General features: G+C 48.1%; 1 protein-coding gene across 6 annotated transcripts in view; it reads left to right on the forward strand.

Moving 5' to 3' along the window:
• The window catches only part of Stard8 (StAR related lipid transfer domain containing 8), a 75258-nt gene that overhangs the window by 34946 nt on the left and 16998 nt on the right, over positions 1–23314 (forward strand). For 2 of the 6 annotated variants that reach the window (XM_051142572.1, XM_051142574.1), the window contains exon 1: positions 6707–6888. The exons of 2 other annotated variants lie outside the window; for them this stretch is intronic. The gene's annotated coding sequence lies outside the window, so the exon portion shown is untranslated. Of the gene's footprint in view, positions 1–6706; positions 6889–6932; positions 7709–23314 lie in introns of those variants that run through there. 2 more of the 6 variants (XM_051142573.1, XM_051142575.1) reach the window with 1 other exon arrangement.

The following is a 23314-nucleotide window of genomic DNA, read 5'->3' on the forward strand; positions in this document are numbered from 1 at the left end:
ACCTGGCTGTCCTTGCAGCCCTCCCCTCAGAGCTTTCCTCTCTCAAATTTCCTGGCTAGGAACTCAGTCCGGTGCAGCCACCTCCAGAACTCCTCCTGCTCCAGAGCCTCCTGGTGCAGGGTGCCCAACAACACACAGCTGGAGTGCAGAGCCTAGAGTGTGGATGCTCTGGCGTGTGAAGGGCACCCGGTGGGACTCGCTGCCCTGGAAACCAGGTGGACAGAGACCAGCAGACCTGGACAGGGAGGTCAGTGCCAGGTCTCCTCCCTGCAGGCTCTGGAAGCCCTGAGCTCTCCTGTCCTAGGTTCTAGGCGTGCTTTCATCTTTTAGCCCTGGGTCCCTTTCATCTAATGCTCTATGCCTGGCTGAGAGTCAGTCCCCTTTTCAGGTCTTCTACTCTTCATGCCTACTTCTTGTAATTCTTAACCAATTCTCACTTAATCCCATAGGTACCCCATCCTCTCATCTAGACTGTACATCAGTCTTAGTCCCTAAGAACTCTGCTACCAGCTTTCACTCAACGATCTAGCGACAGGCACACAGTTGGCATTTGTAAAGACTATGTCCTTTACCATCTCTTCCTTTGAGACTTTACCTCTGGTGTCAAACTGTCAACTCTACTACCTGGCTTCCTGTGCCTCTGTGTAACTAATCTGGGATGATATTATTCCCTTACCCTTCCTTTATTGGTCTGTCCTTTCATCCTTCCTTTCTCTTTTTGGATTCCATATCTTCTGGATCTTAGCATCTAGATAGCAGAATCCTACATCCTCTGTCATTTCAAATAACTAGCCTCTCACCCTCTCATCCAGTGTCTCAGACCCATACCATGGCACCCTCCACTGACAGCACCTTTTGTTTGTTTGGCTTTTTGAGACAAAGTTTCTCTGTGTAACAGCTCTGGCTGTCCTGGACTCACTTTGTTGACCAGGTTGGCCTCGAACTTACAACGATCCACCTGCCTCTGCCTCCTGAGTGCTGGGATTACAAGCATGCACCACCAGGCCTGGCTCCAACAGCACCTTTTTAGCAGGCATTGATTGCCTGAAAACCCCATCCTAGGCTGTCTTTCGAACCCCCAGGAGGATGCCAAAGTGTCTGGCATTTCATCCCTTTAAAAGCTGAAAAATAAATCTGTGAGGATTTAAAATTTCTAGTCACTACCTCTTATTTTTTTTCCCTAGGATTTCCTTCTGTTCCCATCCAAATTATGAGGAAATAGGCAACTGTGTTGGGTTTCTTGCTGTGGGCTTATCATGGAATTTGAAGTGCTGATTTATAGGGCACTGTGAGATCCTCAGGTGGACTTTGACCAACTATGTGGGGTTACCAGCATCCAGAGAAAACAGGCACTCGGTTGGGTCTCACAGCTTCTCCACAAAAGAAGCAGCGTGAGGTCAGAGTTATCTTGGTGTGTGAATGGATGAGTGTTTGTGAACAGGAATCAATTTCCTGGGGGTGATCTGTTGATCCAGAGATATGAAGCCATCTCTGAGCCTTGTTGCCCCTTCCTCTTTGTCCTCTAGGACCTGGCCTCAGGCTACCCACCTGTTTGGATTAGGTATTCTCTGTGTGGGGGCCGGTCCCTGCCTCCTCACAGTGATAGGGCAGTTCCAGAAAGGCAAAGTTGATGATAATCTGTTGAAAGCCTTAGCTCTGGCTGAAGGCCCGATCAGGACTTTGACGGTGTCTGGGAGGGTGGGGGGGTGGGGGGGTGGGGGGGGGGCGGGGCGAGGTTGGAATGGGGGGCAGTGTTAGATGTAGGCCTGTCTTTGTTTATCTCCCCTCTGCACACTGTGACCCTCTCAGCAGGACAGGAGTGGGTGTGGTGTCTGGGTGAACATCCTGTTCTGGATACTTGTGCCAGGTTCACCAACCACCAAGAACTCAGTCTAGGGTGAGTTCTTACCTCACCCCCCCCTGTTGGTTTGGGGTAGGTGGCAGTCCTTTAGGAGGTGGGATTATGTGCGTACCCCATCCGCCCACTGCAGCAAGCCTCTGGCTCCCTTGAGATGGGCAGTTGAGGAAATGAAGACTTTTGTGTTCTCCTTGAGTGAAAGGAAGGAGGTTCAGAGGCCCCTGACATCCCTCCTAACCTGAGCTTGCCTAGCTAGAGGTCCAGCCTCCCTCTCTGCCATCCCAGAGTTCTTGGTCAGCATCGAGGTCCTCCTTTCAGTGTGCCCTGGGATGGTAGGTGAATACAGCCATACTGGTGTCCTGGGCAGTGGGTCTACATGGCTCTTTGTGCTCCCAGGATTCAAGTTTCTATTCTATATTCCCAGTTGGCAGCACAAAACAATGAGGCATAGGTGTGCCCATATCTGTCCGAACCATGACTATGTCATGCTTTGCAAGCCTGAGCAATAGGCCCCTTCCATGAGGCTTGCTGGGGGCCCTCCAGCTCACCAAGAGCCATTTTTTTTCTTGTGGGCTTGAAAGAGGCTTGAAGGAATGTATGGAAGCCCTATGTGAGAGCTATGTGCTGGATGTAGCAGCTTGGATTACAACTCCTTTCCCCCTTAAGGAGCCATTTTCCTCTTTTTACATTCCCATGGTGAGAATTCCCTCCAACCTTTTCACCAGTGTGCTCCTGGAGATGCTATGAAAAAAGGTAGTGTATGTTTCTGTCTGCCTTCTTCATGCTCATCTCATCCCATCTGGTGTAGAGTAGGGCCATGCTACAGCAGCCAGATGAGCTTCCATTTCAGGCAGGGGGTTGGGGGGGGGGGGTGGGGGGGGGGGTGGAGGTGGGGGGAGGAGATTCTCATCTCAGTCCTTATTAGGACCAAGAGTCTAGAGGAAGGTTCTGTGCAATTGGGTCTGGAGGTAGTCTCTGCACAGCCTAGAAGAAGAAGAAAAAGAAGAAAAATCCACTACCACCGTGAGTCAATGGAATTTAGCTCCTTCGTTGCTGTTCTGCTGCCTTAGGCCAGTCTTTACAGGATACTATCATATCCATTGTCTCCACTTTACCCACTGGCTATAACACACTACTTTTGGGGAGGGAGGGGGTTGAGACAAGGTTTCTTTGTGTAACAGCTCTGGCTGTCCTGGAACTCACTTTGTATGTAGTCCAGGCTGGTCTCGAACTCACAGAGATCCACCTGCCTCTGCCCCCTACCCCAGTGCTGAGATTAAAGGTGTGTGCCACCACACCTGGCTACACACCACTCTTATTTTATAGGTGCAAATATGGGTAGTTGCAATGCCATGGTGCCTTGTTCTGGGTGGCATTGCCAGAAAATGGTAGAAGTGGCACTTCTCGTACTTCCAGAGCCAGGATATGTTCTACCTTGGCTCAGTGGCTTTGACTATACTCAGAATTTAGTTCCAGTGGCTATTCAAGTGTTTGTGATCCCAGGGCATCTGCTCAGCAGCCATGTAAGGTAACAGCATGGTGATTTTCCTTTGCATTTCACAGGTGAGGAAATTGATGCATATAGTCCTGGTTAGATTTGGGCTTTGTACACTGAACCCCCGGCTTCAAGAGCGCATTACACTCCTTATATAAAAAAGCTCACCTGTAGTAGAGGCAGAATAAAGAAAGTCTCATGCTTTACACATACATACACACACACACACACACACACACACACACACACACGGACGGGGGAAGGGGGAGTTTTGGGTTTTGTAAACCCAGCTTGCTTCGTTCGCCCAGCTGATGATTAGGCTGGCATGCACAGTATCAGTGAGCTACTACAGAGCAGAGAACAGCCAGGCCAGAGTGGGATTTGTGGAGAAAAGGAAGCCAGGACCTGCAAGCTCACTTATTTCCAGAGCTGATTGGGCTGCATTCCAGAAAGATTCCCATGAAAAGGCACATTTCCCGCATTCTTTCCAGGCACCATTATGGACCATCTGTGTCTTGTGCAGGGTGCGCTGAGGCTGGCAGAAGAGGCTGGTACTGTTGAAAGAGCTGTTGAACTATCTTGTCCCCTGTGAAGAGGCTGAACACTCTTGCCTTTCTGAAGCTCTCGAGATAAATTTGGGAATTTTTTGTTTGGTTGGTTGTTTTTGTTTTTAAAGATCCAAAGAAATAACCCTTGGACTGTTTCGAAGTGTCATGACTGTGTGTTATAAATGTTAGGACTAAAGTTTTCCTTAATTACTGTGTTCACTCATTCATCAAAATTTTGTTTTCGAATCAAAGTGTTTATTAAGAGAAATGTTTTGAAGTGTAGTTAAGTGAAGGCATTGGGCAAGAGAAAGGTACTTAAAGAAAAAGGACAATACATACCAAAAACTGGGTGTGGACTTCTCAAGAGGGAGTGTTGCAACAATAACAGCAACAAAATGTTTTCAGTATGCATGTCAGGCACTGTGGAACTGGAGCTGTATTTATTTATAGCAGTTTCTAGGTTTTGTAGTTTTTCATGCTGTTTTAGGTTTTTTTTGGGGGGTTATTGATCCTTTGCAGTTTTTGTTTTGTTTTGTTTTATTGCTTAAAAAACAAACCAAAGAAATAAAAACAAAAAGCAAAAACAAACAAACAAACAAACAAACAAACCACAAAAATCACACAAACAAACAAAAACACAAAAAGCAACAAATGAGGGGCTGGGGAGGTGGTCTGGTTGGTAGTGAGCAGGAGGCCCAGAGTTCTATTCCAGAACCCACATGAAAACTGCCCTACTTGGCAGAGGGTTTATAATCCCAGCACTGGAGAAGTGGAGACAAGGGGATCCCTAGGATTTGCTGCTTAGCCGGTTTAGTCAGCCAGCCAGACTGAGGCCACTGAAAGACCCTGTCTAAAAATAAAAGCAGGTAGGCATGGCCTGAGGAATGACACTGGAGGCTGTTCTCTAGTCTCTACACACATGTGCACACTTGTAGACACCCACTCACACATGTGCACCCACGCACACTCACACACACACACACACTGGTATTTCAGAACCTAAATTATCTTAATCCAGAATCAAGTTAGAACAATCTACTAAATTACAGGTGGTGGCACAGACCTATAACTCCAGCATTTAGGAATCTGGGGCAATTTTGACTTTGAGGGCAACCTGGGCTACATATAAAGATCTTGTCTAAAAAGTAATACCTATTACATGTTAAATCAGGCTTCCCGTTATTCATATGCTTATGATTTCTTCGTGGTTATCCTTAAATGCCTTTTAACATTTCTTCACCCACTAGTGACCATTCCTGGTAAGCCACTGGAAAGGTTATGCTCAGTGCCATGGGGTACATGAACTCAGCTCTGACATGGTTTTCTGTCTTTAAGGATAGGATCGTGGCAGGTCTTCCCCTTTTAAGTCCTTTCTAGCATTGTGTACAACCAATATACTTTTGGCTTCAATTCAGACCCTTAAGCATACTTACAATATTGTATTCATCCCTGCCTCAAGAAAGAGGCTTCCTACATAGCCAAAGGATTATATGCTCCTGGTGGGATTTTTGGCTAGGAGAATGAGTTCAGGTATACAGGCTACAACCACATTTAATATCTGTTGGGGGGGACTTGGGGGGTGGAGGTGGAATGGCTCGCTTTGCCAAGAAATTGGCACAGGATACCAGTTGCAGCCCTTCTGTTGAGAAGAACGGAGAGTACACACTAGGGGTTGCTTGCTTCTTGGTCACTCGTTTGGTTCTTGTGAGGGCTAACCAGGAGGGGGGGCGGAATTTGTTTAGCCTGGTAGACTGGAGGCAGAATGCCTGGTTCTGTCATTGCCACCAATGACCTTGAGCAAACTGCTGTGTTGACTGCTTTAGCAATACAGTGAGATGGATGCAGTCTGTGTAGTCTAATGAGTAGTCTAATGACCTTAGCTCCATTCCGTTCATCTATTCGATATGGAGAAAGTAAGCAGTGTGCAAGTAGTGGCCTGCCATGGGTTTGCTGAGTAGCCCAGAATAAGTCACCTCTCTTCTTCTGTTTCTGTCATTGCAAGCATAGCCACAGTATCCTGAGATCTTGGATACTCCTAGCCCTAGCTAAATACAAGTCCTCAACTCAATAGTGAAATTAAGATTGTCAACTGATGTTGGAAACTTCAGAGGCAAGGCAAGGAAGAAACCAGTTTTTAAAACTATTTCTTCCTGAATTGGAACAGGCTTTCTTGGTTTTAGACTTGGTTTTAGAACTCCTGGAAGCTTTGGTGCCCGAAGTTCTCCGTGTGTTTCTATCTAGAAGTAGAATTTGGACTTGGCAGGGGCCAGAGGGTTAGGTATTGGGGAGGTTGCAGAGTGCTGGTGTCTGAATAACGTGGGAATGGCAACTTCCTGGTCATATATAGAGTTTCTTCCCTTCCCACTTTGTTGCCGCTACTGATTGTGTATCTCACTGATGCGGTCTTCTGGACAAGCCACTTAACCCCTCTCGTGCACATAGCATTTATATTTGAAGCCTGTATGCAGAGCCAGACACATTCAGAACTCAATAAATATAAGTCTGTGTGTCTGGCCAACTCGTTCCTTCAAGCTCTGCCCCTTCTAAGCTGTCTTGGGCCCTGGGCTTGTGCCTCTAGCCTCTAGGCTCCAGGCTCCAGGCTCCAGGCTCCAGCGGAGTGACCTGAGGGAAAGCCAGGACATTGGAGGAGCTGGCTGGCAGAGCCCCGCCCAACCTATTTGGACAACTTTCGGGGGAGACGGGGAGGGGGGGGGGGGGGGGGGGGGGGGGGAGGGACACGACTGAGCCCTCATTGGTCTAGGGACCTGTAGGTGGGTGGAGCACCTTTGCTGCTTACTCGCCGACGCTCCCTCCCTCCCCACCTGCGGGGCGAGCAGAGTCTGGTTGACAACGGCTAAGCAGCTGCCGCAGCTGCTGTTCTGGCTGGCACCGTTACCCCTGGCTCCACGCGAGTCCTCATCGAGCAGTCCTACCGGCGCTTGCCTCCCGTCCCTGTCCCTTTGCCGCTGTGTGGACGCGGCTGCCAAGTAAGAATTGGGGCGACTTCAGGGGGACACTCAGAGGGACTAGGGCCCTGGGCTCCCGTATCCCGCTTAGCCGCTGCTGCGCTCCGCTCCGGCCCTGCTAGTCTCTTAGCAGTTCCGCTGAGCTTGTGGACCGAGTAGGCAGGAAGGAAAAGTAGCCGTGCTGCCTCTGCTCAGGGGTTGGGGTTCAGAGTTATAGAAAGTGGAGAGCCCTGAGCTCGCTCCCTGCACACTCCCATCGGAGCCCCACAAACGGGCTGGGTTTGGCGGTCTGAGGACCCCGGGCCTGACTGGCGCCACTGCCTTCCCGGGGACTGACTCAGTTGTGGGGTGGGAGCTCACCTATTTTGCCCTCCTTCTACTTTGGGGGACATTTCCAGGAAGGCCTCGGCCCCATGGACCCCCACCTCGCCTCACTGCCTTCCCACTTGGACAATGAGTGTGCTGTCCTAGAGGTAGCTTTGCAAGTAAGTTAATAAATGTTTCTGGATAAGTCACATCGTTCTGGGACTCAGTTTGCCATGAAGTCCTACGTAGGTTTAGATTAGAAATGTTCAGATGAAAGGCTATTAGACAGAAGTTTAGGGAAGCGCTAACTTGGGCAGTCTCAATGTCCCTTCCAACACTTGCTCAAGTTCAGCACCAAATTACCATGCAGGAAACCGGGGTTCCGCCGTTCATGTGACCGTAGGCGAGTCATGCTTTCGTGTCAAGTATTTTTAATGGCACCTCAACTGGCAGCTAGATTTCAGTATCAGAAGGGCCCCAGTGTCTTCTGCTCTGACGTTGGCTAACTTGGTGCCTGGGTCCAGTCTCCTAACCGGTAGGTAAAGAAAGATGGTTTCTGGGGGCACTTGGGGCGACTGGAACTAGGCGTTGGCGAATCTTGTGATGATTATGCAGCTAGACTAGCTGGAAAATTTCTGTAGGGGAGACAGCAATCAAACTGAATGTGAGGACATGTGGGACTTTCTTCCGGACACTAGGCTTCTCACTTTGGGGACCCGAGAGAGTGCACTTAGACATGACATTCAGGCAAAGTACTGGTGTCCTGGTTTGCTTGGTTCTCACTCAGAGCACCTAGTAATCCTGGGAGGGAAGGATAATGAATCACCCAGGGCTATTTTCAAACCCTGACTCCTGTTGCACCACCAGCGCTCACACCCACTCTAAGGGTTGCAGTCTCTGCCTGTGCCGTCTGTATCCTTGATGTCTGGCTTTCCTGTCGCCTTCACCTTCCTGGAATGAAAGGGAGACATTCTTTTCTGGGAACTGGAGGTAGGCAGCCCAAGGCAGAGGTGGTGTCTAGGTGAGTGATGGAGAGAGGAAGACTGGGATGGGGAGGCTCATGTATGTCTGGGAGGGGTAGGGGATAAAGTTTTTATCCTGAAGGCGTAGTTGCCATTTCGCTGGGTATCTGGTGTTGGTTGTTACTTTAGAGCTTTGGCCTTTCATCCAGCCTCCGGACTTGGAATTTCGCTCCTTGAACCTCTATAGTTAGAGCTGAGAAACACCATACTGAACAGAGGCTGCTCTCCCCTGCTCGCTTGCCCTCATTCCACACTGCAAAGAGCTCTTTGAAGAATACCAAATCTCTGTGCGCATCTGCAGGCCTCTTCTGCCATGCGCGGAGGCTGCCAGGAGATGGTATCTGGAGATGTAAAGATGGCAAAGTGGCCATGGGGCACTGCCTTAATACTTCCAAAGCTGGGGGAGAGGAGAAAAAGTAAAGGGGTGCCAAGAGGCCCAAACTTTGACCTTCTGTCTTATCTGTGTTAATTTTTAGTTTGAAATAATGAATGCCATTGGAATATTTCCATACACACATGCTATTATACACTGCTCATAATCACCCCCTCTATCATCTATTGCTCTCCATCTGTATTGAATTTTAAAAATATATATATATTGGGGACCACAGATTGGAATGGGAGCACAGGGAGTCTGGAGCCAGGTATAAGGACAGCAGCAAGGACACAATAGCAAGAGAAGGAGGGGCAATGTCTGGCTGTGGTGCTTCTTTGCCCTTTGTTAGCTAATTTCTGAAGCCCTGTGGTCCAGCCATGCATACGGTGGGTTCCGTGAATGGCAAGTTCTTGGGGAAGGATGGAAAAGGAGTCTTCAGATGAAAGAAGGAGATACTTTATTCTTAAGTAAAAAAGAGAGCTTTTTCTTTGAGCTCCCAGTTTGAGTAGGATCAAACTATGGCCTTGGGCCACTTAGCTGCTCAGTTGGGGCAGGGGGCGGGGTTTGTCAAAGATTTCAGGGTTTGCAATAGGAGGCATGTGTCCATCAATATCAGTCCTGTGAGGATCTGGTGGTGGGGGTTGTTTTGTTTTGGTGTTGGGGTACGGGGATGGAACTCTTGGTCTAGTGCATTCTGGGCACTCACTTTAGTACTAAGATACACCCCTAACCATTGGTGAGTTTTATATTCCCTGCCCCCCACAGCCCCCAATGAGATGTTTGAGCACCATCAGGTCAGGTGGTTGGTGGTGGCAAGGCTTTATTAATGCTTTGATCAGTTGTGACTAGGGGTGGGGGTGGGGCTCGGTGCTTCTGTGTGTGTGTGTGTGTGTGTGTGTGTGTGTGTGTGTGTGTGTGTACATGGGCCCTTAGAGATATGAGTCAGTGAATTAGAGGCCCCCAGGCTGCACCATAGTCACAAGTCTGAAGTGCTGACTGTCTGTATTGAGTTTCCTCTGGTGGCCCTCCATCCTAGGGACTTGCATGCTGAGCAGTTGCTGTTCCTGTTGACCTCAGCCACATGCAGCGATCTGAGAAACCAATGTTAAGTTCCTTAGCAGGCCAGGGTGTCATAGAACAAAAAACAAGGGATTGGAGGGCTAGGCACACAGAGACCTAAATCCAGTCTCTTCAACACTTTCAACCCTCAGTTTCTTTGTGCTTTCCGCTTCACCAGATTAAATGAGGGGATTAATAGCTAAATGTTTTGTAAACCTACAAACTGCCTTGTAGATAATTAGTCATCAAATTCAGGCTTGGCACTAGTCTTCATGGAGAACTCACAGGTATAACACACACCTTTGGGAAATCCACCCTCCAGTTTAGGGAGTTGGTGGCCTGAAACACCCCCCATTGAGAGTTTAAAAGTATTCTAAGCAATTTTAAACATATTTTAAAAATAGAAGCAATTAGTGTATAATTAGGTCTCAAGGAAGGTAGTCTCACTTACCCCACCCTGTTTCTTGTTACTTGAAATCTCAGGCATGTTATCAATTCATCCAAAAATATTTTAATATATCTTTCTAAAAGATAAAGACTTGCAACAAAATATGCACGATATCAGTGTCATAACAAAACCTAGTCCCTTGATGTCACCAAGAGTTTGGTTAATATTCACATTTCAAGTTGTTTTGCCCTAGAGTTCATGGGGTGGGGGAAACCTGCTAAAGAGAAGGTGCCTGAGGAGTGTGGGTGACATTCAATCTGAACTGTAGAAGAGAGGCTAGAGGGATTGTAGAGCCTGGACTCTTCGTTTTACAGATGCCACCCTGCCAGCAGCAGGGGTTAACTGCCTCTGGGATCCCAATCCCAAGGCTGACCTGTAGAAGGTTCTTATAGCCATCAGAAATGCCATGCTTTCATTCCTCAAGTAGCAAAAGAGAGATTTAATTCTCACTTGCCTTCTGTGCTCGGGGGCCACCCAAGAGTTTGAGGTCAGGAGGCCTGGGAGAATTCCTGGGAGGCTGCTCTCTGTCCAAGCCCCTCCCCAGCTCTGGGACCCCGAGGCCAATTTGAAGCAAAACAGGATGCATTCAGGATGAGCGTCTTTTACAGCTTGTCATCTAATCACCAAGGCCCAGCTTGGAGCTTCCTCTTTCATTTATGATAAAAACCCTTCACTGTTTCTCTCTTTTCCCTCCTTCCCCATTAAGGGGGTGCTGACTTCCTCCATTTCCGGGCCAGCCCCGTGTGGGCAGGGAGAGGCCTCTGCCCTCACCTACTCCATTGCTGGCTGGCTTGTCAGGGTGAGAAAGACCCCAGGATTGTCCTGCCTGACTACAACTTCTTGCTCTTGGGCTGTCCTTGGGAAAGGAATGGCCTCGTTCCAACAAGCCTAGGGTCCTGCCACTGCTTGGTTAATGATTGAGCCACATAATAACCACCTTGGAAAGTCACCTCTACAGGATGGCCATTAACTAACTCCCTGTCCACTCTAAGCCTTAAAGGAACCCCATCCTAAACCTTTACCTCCTCCAGGAAGGGAAACCGATGAATATCCAGTCATGAGAGCTGAAGCCAATTAAAAATCTGCCCTTCCATCCTATGTTTGAACGAACAGAAGTTCCCATTGTTTGAAGTACACATACTCAGATTAGATGTGATTGGGTTTTTTTGGGATTTTGTTTGTTTGTTTGTTTGTTTTGGTCTGGTTTGGGCTTTTGTAGGCATTAGAGTCAGAAAGGGCTCAGGGTATTTCCAGTAGCTTAAAAGAACCAGAAATAAGCCTGGTAGCAGAAGCTTGCAATCCTAGCCACTCAGGAAGCGGTGGCAGAAGACTCAGACATTCAAGGCCTGCCTGGACTGCAGAGTAAGTTCAGTTCAGTTCAAAAATCATCCAGACAACAAACCAGCCTGCCTCAAACAAAAACAAAAACAAAACAAAACAAAAACAGAAAGAGAGCTAGAGCTATGTCTCAGCTCTCACACCTACTTAGGTTAAATGTCCAATCCCAAATGCTGCTGAGATGGGGAGCAGAGAGGGAGACAGGTGTCTACAGCCAGTTAGCTGAGAGCCTGGTGTGGAAGAAAACGTCTAGTGGGAAGAGCCAGGCCAGAACCCAGACACAAGCTAGAAAGTTCTAGGCCACACTCACTTTTCTATAGTTTCAGAAGGAACAGAGGAATTAACATTTATGTAATGACCCCTGTGTGTCTAGTAGAGCTGGGAACTTGGCCTCTGTTTCTGTCTCTGAGTGACTTCAGGCAGGGGCCTCAATTTTCTACATCTGTATGTTGGCTGGGGCAGGTACCTGGACTCCGGATTTCCCAGCTCCCTTCCAGCTGTGAAGCATGTGTTTCCCACTTAACACCTCTTGCTTATTGATGTAGGGCTGGCTATACATTCAGCCAGGCCCAGCTCAAGTTGGGCTGTTTGAGTCCTGGACTTGCCACAGCTGGAGTTCTCCTAGGCACCGACAGCCTGTTTCCTAGCTCCTCCCCATGTTTGCATCTGTCCTAGGAGGTCTCCCTCTGACCCATTCCTCCACAAGTTAATGAGTGACTTTTCCCTCTGGGGAGTATGAGCCCAAGGTGTTCCTGAGATCTCAGAACTCGGTGGGAATCCGGGAAGGCTTGGCCTCTTTCTTTCTTTTCCTCACAATCTCCCCTAGAGGTTAGGTATGCAAACAGTCCAGGGAAGAATGGCCTTTGGAGGACAGGATGCCACACCTTCTGAAGCTAGCATCCCTCCCCCTTGGGCTTATATAGTTACTATTTCCCTGGCTTCAGCATCCTGGAGCAGTGTAAGTTGCAAGCTGTTGTTTCCCATCAAGGGGATGACTGCAACAGGATGTCTCCTGTTAAATTTAAAAGTATTCTCTTGAAGCTTCTAGCCCTGACACCCAGTTCTGCTCCTTGGAACTAACTAGAACCTTCCTTTCTCTCTGAACATCTGAAGGCTGAAGACTGAGCACACACCCCTGTGTTTTCACCAGCCGAAACAGCTCAGCTCCTGCAAATATTCCTTCTGGGCTTGAGTCAACACCCTCCTTAGCTGCATCATGGCCCCCTCTATGTGCTACTGTTTGTAGCCCTTTTACCAATGGGCCCCCATTCTCCTCTCTTTATTTTTACTCTGAACTTTTCAAGATAACCATCACAATAATCCCTCGCTGGTGATCCCAATGGGCAGACACTAAGCCCCCAGGATCTTGAGCCAAGACAGCTAATACAAACCTATCTAAGTCATTTGTTGTTCAGGTCCAACCAGATTTCCAAATTGGGAAACCCTTGGAAAACAAGACCTTTCCCTTGGTGTCCTCTCTCTTGACAGACGACAACGCTGTTTGATAGTAGGTATTCGGCTAAATGTGCTGATTATAATGTAGCCTGGGTGAGTGGGGGGGGGCTTGAACACTGTGCTTCTCTGTCCCTTTGCCCTCGGCAACTGGTGGGGAGGAAGGAAAGGGAGCGTTTTAGAGAATAGCGAAGACAGAAATGGGTGTGAGCCATGCCTACGGTGGGGACTGTAAGAGTGAATCAGGCCGAGAGAAATGCCAACTCAGTCATTCCTTCCTGTGGCTAGCAATCATTCCCGTTTCTTTAGTTTCCAGGACCCTTTCACGTCCACCATCCCTCTGTGTTCTCAGAGTAGCCTGGCAGAGTAGCCGCCCTGATCCCTTCGGTGTGATCCTTGGCAGTCCCCAGCTGAGACTCAGGAGGACAAGAGAACAGTTTCCAGTGAAGCAAGATTTGGAATCCATATCTCCTGATGCTCAGCTCTCCCTGTTTTCCTCAAACCACACCTGGCAGCCAAGGCAGGCAGCTGGAGCTGACTAGGCAGTGCCCTCCCCACAGAGGAACCTCTGCCTGGGCTACAATTCTGTTACCCTGGTAGAAGGAGCAACCTCCAGGGGAGGTGGCCTGGGATTTCCTGTCCTTTTTCTGGACCGGCCATAGACTGGCCTGTCTGAGGTACGTAATTTTAGCCCACCATTTTGCTCCAGGCTGAGGTCAAATCAGGCTGCATAGAGGTCAGAGATGTTGTCGGAAGAGCTTGGTTCTAAACAATTGGTTCACGAAGCCTGTACCCCAGCATCACCTTCTCCATGGGCAAAAATAGAGGCTGAGGATGTAGCACAGTTGATAATATACTTGCCTAGCATGCAAGAGGTCCTGGGTTCAAGTCCCTGTACCTCACGTAAACAGGATGTGGTGATGTGCACTTCATCCTAGCACTTGGGATGTAGAGCAGGAGGATCAGAAGTTGAAAGTTTGTCCCCAACTGTGTAGCAAGTTTGATGTGAGCTTGGGATATATAGGACCCTGTCAAACAGAAATAAAGGAAAAGAAAGAATGCAGTGTGGGAAAGGCCCCACATAGAGCAGAGCATGAACACAAGAGCAAGAGGGTGTTGGTGAAGAACGTGATCTCTGCTTTGATATTCTTGTACAAAGCCCTGGGTGGCATCTGCCAACAATGAAGAGACCTGTACCTACCTCCCTCGGTTGTTTAGTATTCACTCTGATCAAATAAACAAAATCTTTGTGTGATTGTTGGCAAGTAGTACTTTGTGCAGCTTGTAACTTGGCTGTTTTTCACTGATCTAGAGTTACGAAGGGCTCCAGCATACCACCTCCACGCACTGGGTCTGGACTTTTCTGTGACATCAGACTCTACCACATCTAGAAAATTTCTCTGTACTTTAAGGTTGTGACATTGCAACAGGCTGTGGCAATGATGGTAATAACAATAATAGTGACCTCTGCTATGGTCATTTGACACATTTTTACCATACTTAGCCCCTGTGACAATTCCATAAGGCAGGTAGAACTATTAATTTCCCTGCCCTTACATATAAAGAAGATGAGTAAGGAGAGACTGAAGAAGGGTCATGCCCAATGTCAGATAACTGAGGAGTGATAAAAACGAGGACGCAAACTGGGCGTGGTGGCACATGCCTTTAATCCCAGCACTCGGGAGGCAGAGGCAGGTGGATCGCTATGAGTTCGAGGCCAGCCTGGTCTACAAAGTAAGTCCAGGACAGCCAAGATAACACAGAGAAACCTGTCTCAAAAAACAAAAACAAAAAAAAAACCAAACCAAACAAACAAACAAAAAAATGAGGACGCAGATATTCTGATTACACCTCCTATCATCTTAACGGCTTACTCTTTTCCTTGATGTTTGCAAGGCTTGGAAGGGCACGACAAGTTTGGGCCTCTCTTCTCCCTCCAAGTGCACAACATATCCAGAAGCAACTTATCTTTCTGGGTAGTCAGGCCCTAGACTGCTTGCCTACTTCCACTGCCCCCCTCCCCAAGGTAGAAAGAGGAAAACCATGAAGTAATGGGGATAAAGACTCTAAAATAGAGCCTCGCTGGAGTTGGGAGGGGCCTGAGGGAGGGATGTGTGTGTGGGGGGGGGGGTTGTGGTCCTGGCATCAGCACTTGGTCTACTTTATTAGCACCTTGTAGCTCTGAGAGTAGGGAGCAGGGTGCTGGGTGTCATGATGGGGGGAGAAGAGACACTTTAATGTGCTGTCTTGACAACGAGTTGCATTATTTAGAAAGTGTGGGTGGATAGGGGCAGGCAGAAGCCTGGGCAGATTAACACTTATGAGAGCCTTCCAGCTCACGGAGCCCATGCTTGTATTAGGATTATGTGGGTGGGGGGAGTTGTCCTGAACATTTAGCCTCTCCACCCCCACCAAGTTTACCCTTCTCAGACTTTGGGGGCTGCAAACTTCCTTCCTTAGGCTGCACTAGCTGCCAGGTCCCCTGCTTTGGAGTTGGCTCCGTGTTACCTTGTCTCCAAAACAAGCATCATGGGTGTCTCTCTCAGAGGACAGTTTGTCTCAGTCTCTGCCTTCCTGAGTAGGGTGGGCCAGATATCTCTGACCAAATACACCAGGCAAGCTCAGCTTTTGTTGTGTTTTCAGACATTGGTGCCCAGCACAGGGCCTGGTACTAAGTAGGTACCATTCCGTGAATACACCTACAGGGCACAAGGGCTGGTTTGGGAGGGGGTTACTAAGACAGGATAAAAATGGGAGCTCATTAACAGGAAGTGTTCTGGCAGGTAGGCAGATTTCTGGCCCCGTCTGTACACCTGTAGAAGACACCTGATCTTCCATAGGCTTAGTTTTATGTTTGTGCAACAGGCATCACTTGCTTTGGACAGGGTTGTTGCGACCACCAAATGGAGTGGGAGATGATCTAGTGCTCATCCCATGGATGGGAACTACTTCAGGCTAAGGCTTCATACTGTGCATCCAAGTGCTCGCGCATTGGCATGGAATGTGCAGGGGCGGGGGTGGGAGGGTGGGTAGGTTGGGGTCAGTAATATCAGTGGAGGGACGCCAGTGATATGCCCCAAATACCCATGTTCATACCATTCACCACACACACAGGATAAGTGGGCTGTTATCTCATTTGATCTTTACAAAAACATCATGTTGGTTCTGTGATTATATCCCTTTTAGAGATAAGGACACCAAGGCACCAGGAAATTACACAACCCAAGGAACGTCATCAGTGCGCAGTCCTTGGCCTGAAACGCAGCAACTGTTCTGTTGCTTCTATTACTGTCTGTTATTCCTTGTTGCTAATAGTTGAAGTTGGTATCACACATATTGCCATTAATGAGCAGAGTCCATCAGCAAGGAGCAAAATCAGGACTGAAAGCTGTATCTTCAGATTGTTAGCCTTACTCTTTCCACCTTATCCTACAATGCTCTTCCTGTAGGCCTCAAACAGTGGAGTTCACAAACTCACCATTTGGAGTTCTTCTTCCTATGACTCTACCATGGCCCAAGCACTCACATTGTCAGTCCTATCCCTAGCCATGTGCACACCACAGCTCTCTCTCTCTGGCTGCCTGCAGGGCTCAGGGGAGGGGTTGTGTCTGCTTGCTTCTTGAAGAGGCCACTTCTTTCAAGCCCATTTCCTTTCTGTCTGAGACAGTTTTTTTTTCCTGGATCCTAGGGTGGGGCCAGTCTACTTTAAGGCATTTCCTGCCCGGAGTTTATATTTGGCTTTAGCAAAAGGAAAGGGAAATAGGCAAGGGGAGTAGGATGAAAAGGTGGTGGCGCATGGTCAGAATAAGTGAACATCAAGGTTTTGTAGGCCAGGAGAGGGAAGTAGGAGGTAATGAGTTCTCGTGAACATCTCAGGTGAACTTCATTGCCCATACTTAAGCTCAAGTCGAGGAGCTAATAGCTCCCCCAGGACAGAATGCCTCCACCCTTAGGCAGAGTTCATTTTCTGTTCTCATCCCTGGATGTTCCTGAGGCTTTGCTTTCTGCTCTGGGGCTTGATGTTCTGCTAAACAGTGCGGCTTCAAGTACGGCAGCTGTGGGCTTCAAGGTAGATGCTCAGTCCTGTTGAATGACTGTGGAGAGAGATAACAGAAGAGGAGCTGGAGCCAGAAGCAAATACACTGTTAGGTTGGGAAGCCGAGCTTCCTGTCTGGGCGTTGACCAGAACATTCAGTATCCTTTATCACATTGCCTTTGGGAGCATGGAAACAAATAGGACCCAGAGAAATGGAGCTAGCTACCAGTCAAATGGGGAAGCCAGCCTCACATGCTGATGGATGTTGAGAGGTGGGGAGATTCATCAGTTGGAATGCTTGGTCTAGTCTCGAGCTTGTGTGACGGTTTAGAAGCAGGCTGATTTCTGCTCTAGGCTTTGGGCAATGAGAAGTCAATTACGCTGCAGAATAGAAGAATGGTCAGCTTAGGGCTGGGACTTTTGGGAGAAGAAGCTGGTAGGGTAGCCTGTTGACAGAGACTGGAGACTAGAAACATCAAGGGCTGAAGTACTCTAGCATGAGACTCTAGAACATAGTCGTGTATGGGAAATCTGGCCAGTTAGCGGGAGTTGTTAGAAGCTGATGACTCAATATGTAGGAGGAAAGAGGAGGACAAGGTGTTGGATGGTTTTTGAGGCAAGAACATCAGCAGAATTCTTCCCTTCCATTCCCTCCTGGAGGACCTAAGACCGAATGCAGCTTCCTGCACTATCCGGGACAGCTCCCCTGCTGAACCACCCAATGTCATTTGCAGCTCTGACTCTAGGGGTTGGGGAATAGCCACGACAAGATGAGAAACTAGGTTAAGAGGTAGTGGCTTCCCTAAAATTACACACAGTGGGTAAGGGAGCTAAAGCTATAAGGTGGTATGCCTGACCTTCAACCCAAAGGTTTGAACCCGGTCTGCAGTAGAGGGCAGTTACTACTGGTCTAGCGTCTGCCTTAGACTAGTTTGCTTGGCATCTCTTGCCTCTAGGCTGGAGACTGGACTGGGTGAATAGCACATAGCTTATTACAACAAATGTCTTTCTTTGTCACCTCTCACCTTGTCAGAGCACCTAAGACTGAGTTGGAGGACAGTAGCCCTTGGGGACAAGAAAGCTAGTAGAGCAACTGTAGCAGAGCAGGTGGCAGCTTTGACCTTCACTGTCACAGGGAAGCCCTGGACTGGGCAGGAATGTCAGCTGTCTGTTTTGGCCCTACTGTGTCAATTACTAGTTTAGGAGACCACAGGCCTGGCTGTCTCTGGACCCAGATTCTCAAACAGCTCCAGTGAGCCAGGATTTACTTAACCTCAGAGATCATGTGAGTCTTTTTACTCATGGCTAGCACAAGACTCAAACCACCACTTTAGGGAATGGGAGAGGATCAACAGCACTGTGTTTGGGTGGTCCCGTGTGTGTGTGTGTGTGTGTGTGTGTGTGTGTGTGTGTGTGTGTGTGTGTGTGTGTGTATTTTTTTCATACCAAAGCTGCCATCCATCTCTCTAAAGTCAAGGGACCACCACTAACAGACAGAGGTATATATTCTTTTCTTTCTTTTTGAGACAGGGTTTCTCTGTGTAGCCTTGGCTGTCTTGGACTGGATTTGTAGACCAGGCTGGCCTCGAACTCACAGCCATCTGTTTGCCTCTGCCTTCCTGAATGCTGGGATTAAAGGCATACACCACCACACCTGGCTAGGTATGTATTCTTTACCTCACCACCAGAACATCTCTCAAGGTAGATATGGCTGCCTGAGGCATCTGAGGCCCTCTTGGCAAGATTGAAATGAACATGTTAGGCTCCCCTCCCCCAACATCTGGTTGGGATGACCAAAAATGTCTCCAGACATTGTCAGATGAGAAGGGAATTTGTCCCCAGATGGGAATCCCTTTGGTAAGGACTCCAAGTTTTACCCTGTGAGCAGGTGCAGACATGAAATGTCAGAGGACAGGCACATTAGAGGGTCTCTGCACATGCACACAAACTGGCCAGAAACTGTAGTGGCTTGAGGGCTTGCTACTTCCTGCTGCCGTACAGCCTTCCTATGCCGTTTGCTTTGTGGGTTACTTCTGTGACAGGAAAACTCCTCAAGTAATGCTCACATGGGCCCAGGAGCTTGGCATCCAGCTGCAGCTCCGGCAGGGACTCAGGCTGGCATCTGAACAGGTGCAACAGGGCCCCCAGTTCTGCCCTGCGACCTAGCAAGCAGGAAGCCAGCCAATGTCTAGTACTGCCAAAGTAGGCCGGCAGAAATACAGCGGCTCTTGCTGCGGTGCCCCTCCAGTGAAGTTTGGAATGTGGGATGGGAGCTATTTTGGTCTCCCTTCCTCCCCGTGCCTCCTTTCCCTGCCAGAATTGAGTTAGAGTGGCAATTTCAGCTAAGAGCAGCAATAGCAGAAAGTGTTGTGGACTGGTTGGGCCTTTCAGTAGGCAGGGAATTACCTACCCTTTGCCACCTCATGGTCAAGAAGGGAAGTGTCAGTGGCTGCAGAATAGTTCAGTGAACACCCCCTTTGTCTCTGTCCTGGAGAAGTAGGGAAATCAGCTCTGTCACCTGTCACAACATTTCTCTCAGGACAGTTGTTAACCTGTGCAAATTGAAATGAGGTGATACCGCTAAGAGTCACGTTATGGTGCCGACCTCAGAGGCTAGGTGGGTAAAGTGTGTCCATATAAAGGACATGAAACTACCCATAAACATTTGGGGATGTCAAGGATGGTAGCTTCTGACCAAAACGTCCCCTTCCAAGGCTATTTTGTCTTGAAAAGGCTTCTCTCTGGGGTGGGGTAGGGGTGTGTGAAAACAAGAAATGGACCTTGGATCAGCCAAGAGGAATGAACTGAGGAAAATTTAGGCAGAGCTTAGCATCTCCCAGCTTCAGTGGCAGAGTCTGTAGTGTTATGTAGCTCCACTCCCGGCTTCTCTCTCTTAGCCCAACACAGGGTCTCAGCTTAGTTTCACAGAGCCTACCCTGAGAACTTACATTGTTCCATAGACTGTGGTATTCCAGTAACCTTGGGATTCTAGCTTTTCCTCCTGTTCACATTAAAAGTGGAAGAGACCAGTGTTGATACCAGATTGTGCTTGAGAGGTATCCAACCTATTACAAGGGCCATGGGAAAGATGTCTTCCCAAACAGGAAGCTGACAAGTAAGGTAAAGGAGACCACCATGTTTGCCGAAAGACAGGAACAGTCAGCAAATGGTTTCATCAACTTTCACAAGCCCCCAACAGACTCCTGCCCCTCTCCCCAGCATAGGCACTCATGTTAGTGTTGGTTGTACCCTCTTGCCCATACCCTAAGGCCTGGAGCAAACTTCAGCCAGTGGTTTGATTCTGGGCTCTGGAGAACACCTTTCCAGGATAGTGTGTGTGTGTGTGTGTGTGTGTGTGTGTGTGTGTGTGTGTGTGTGTGTGTCTACTTCATTGGCCAAGACTATTAGGGCAGAAGTTCTATCTTTCCTGTACTTCAGAACCACCTGAAGAACTCACAGAAGCGAATAAGCAAATGAAAACCAACTTTATCCCAAAAGATTCTACTATAATCAGTCATGGGGAGGGCCAGGGTACATTTCAAATCTCCTCAGGAGCTGATGCATACCTAGAATAGAAGCTGAAGGAGAAATGGCATATCCAAGAGCAGTAACTAACAAGAGACATTTTCCTATCAGTCCTTGTGACATTTATTCATTCCTTGCTTTGGGCCCATTGTCTTACCTGGTATCCAGGCCTGAGATGGACTTTTTGGTTAAGAAAGAGAAGGATGAATGTAGTTTTAAATTAATCAATATTGCCTAATAATTGTTTATTATCAGGCCTATAATTAGTATTACTTCAGTAAAACCTGCTAGCAATCAATCAAGACACAGACACCTCTTATATTTTAAAATAGCCTTAGTTAACCTGGGGTGGGGCAGATATTAATCCCCTAAACTACTTCCCATGGTGCGGCAGGTATGGGATACCTGCCCCAATCCCATGCCGTCTGTTTCTGATAATTTCTATCAAGCTACCTCCCATCCATAATCTTGCTAATGTTTTTCATCTGGGCCAAATCTCCATCCATGCAGGCCATGTGCTTTTCTTCCATCTAACCCATGGAGGCCTACTTCTCCTCTCTCCTCTGGTCTTTTTCTTTCTCCTTCCCAGGATTCCTCTGTCTCTCCAAGCCCTGGAACCTTAGCCACACCTAGTTCATCTACCCTCCCCAGGTGTGATGGCTTTTTATTAATTAGCATCAAAATATATCAGACAATCCTCCAATAATTCCCCTTTTCTGTCTAAATAAAAAGGCTATTTTTTACATCAGATCATCCCCCCCAACAGATGAATCTGGAGCCTGGGCATCTCTTCCATGGACCACTGAGTATCTATAGGCTGAAGGACCTTAATTTAAGGCACAAATAGGAGAGGGGTAACCATCCCTGGACTAAGGTTCATGCTGTTGTCTGAGTGAAGCCTTAATTACCTCGTGCAGCATAGTTGCCTAGCGCCTTATCTCTTCCTCCTAGCTCTCTCTTCTCAAACACAGGACACCTATGTGTCTTAAAGTCTTATGACGTTACAAAGTTCAGATAGCCTTAACCAAACTAGCCCTCTGTGATGATAACTTTTATTTGTCACATTTAAAACCAGTGAAGGAAGACTGTGGGTGTATGGCTCAACTGCAGGGTGCTTGTCTAGCCAGAAAAATGGGGCCCTGGATTCTATCTCCAGCACAAAAACAAACAGGAAGAGGAAGGGGAAGGAGAGGAGGAGGAAGAGAAGGAAGAGGAGGAGGAGGAGGAGGAGGAGGAGGAAGAGAACCACCACCAAAGGTTACCACCTCTATGGTAACCAAGGAACTCAGCAGGAGATTACTTTTTTTTTTTTTTTACTTTTAATTAAAAATAGAATCTCAGCCGGGCGTGGTGGCGCACACCTTTAATCCCAGCACTCGGGAGGCAGAGGCAGGCGGATCGCTGTGAGTTCGAGGCCAGCCTGGTCTACATAGTGAGTCCAGGACAGCCAAGGCTACACAGAGAAACTCTGTCTCGAAAAACCAAAAAAAAAAAAAAAAAAAAAAAAAATAGAATCTCTTCTCATACAATAATATATCCTGATTATAGTCTTCCCTCTACTCCTCCCGGTTCCTCCCCACCTCCCCTTCACTCCAGATCCACTCCCTTTCTGTCTCTCATTAAAAAAGAACAGGCTTCTAGGAGATAACAACGAATCACAACCAAATAAAATCTGATAAGATGAAGCAAGAACTATCACAATCGAAGTTGAATACAGCAACCCAGCAGAAGAAAAAGAGTCCAAGAGCAGGCAAAGATTCAGAGGCCCACTTGTTCTTACAGTCAAGAGTCTAACTAAATGGAAAGCCATAGTGTATATGCAGAGGACCCAGTGCAGACCCGTGTAGGCCCCGTGCTTGCTGCTTCAGTCTCTGTGAGCTCCTGTGTGCTTTGCTCCGTTGATTCAGAAGGCCTTGTTCTAGCAGGAGAGTCTTTAATCTCCATTGTAAAAATGTGGCAACCATAGTTTAGAGAAGGAAGCAAGGTGCCCAAGATGATTTAAGCAGTAAGCAGGGGGAACTGACTTGATTAGAATTTTTTTCCTCAATCTACTTAGGCATTATCCTCTTAGACATTGCTGCTTCTTCCCTCCTGAATGTATGCAATGTTCCCATGTTCATAGATCGTGAGCTACAGGACCCCTGCTTTTCACCTTGGTCCTTCTCTCTGGGGGGAAAAAAAAAGCTATGTGCTAAGAAGATCGATGGTATGTGAGTTGTATACATGTAGGCGCATACACATAGGTCGTTGGTTTCTGCAGTCTTGTGCTATGCTACTCTGTAGTACCACCCTCCTTTTTCTGACACTCTCTACAGGAGAACTGTGGGTACAGCTGTGAGGCCTGGTTCTTGTCTGGAGCTTACCCTGTGCCCTGACTCTTCAGCTTGCATCAGCTAGCTTGTACCTCCCCAGAGACAGTCTGAGCTTTCATATAGATAGAATCCAGTTTGTGCCAACTAAATGCCATAACTGGCCTGTCCCGGCTATGGCCAGAGCACCAGCTGCAGAATAAAACAGCTGAAACTCCTGGCAGTTGTGCTCTGGAATCTGCACATCTGGACACAGAGGTTAGGGCCAGGGGCTACAGACATTCCTGCCTCACTCGCTTCAGCCTGCCCAATGTCACTCTTCCTGCTGGGCACATAAGCCAGTTCTCAGTTCACCATGTCTCAAAGCTTGTTCCAGCCTCAGGTGAGTTGACTCTAATGTAGTGGGGGGTGGGGTCACTTCCGGCCTCTCGCCTGACAGGCAGTGGCATGTTAGACGGATGAAGCAAAGTACTTCGGCTCACCCCTTAATCACCAAGACATATGTCCCTGACTGCTCCATCTGAGAAGGAGCCTCAGGGCCCCCAAGGCCTTCCTGAGATGTTGTACTGTCAGAAG

The sequence above is a fragment of the Acomys russatus genome, chromosome X, assembly GCF_903995435.1.
Source record: "Acomys russatus chromosome X, mAcoRus1.1, whole genome shotgun sequence".
NCBI classification, from domain to species: Eukaryota; Metazoa; Chordata; class Mammalia; order Rodentia; family Muridae; genus Acomys; species Acomys russatus.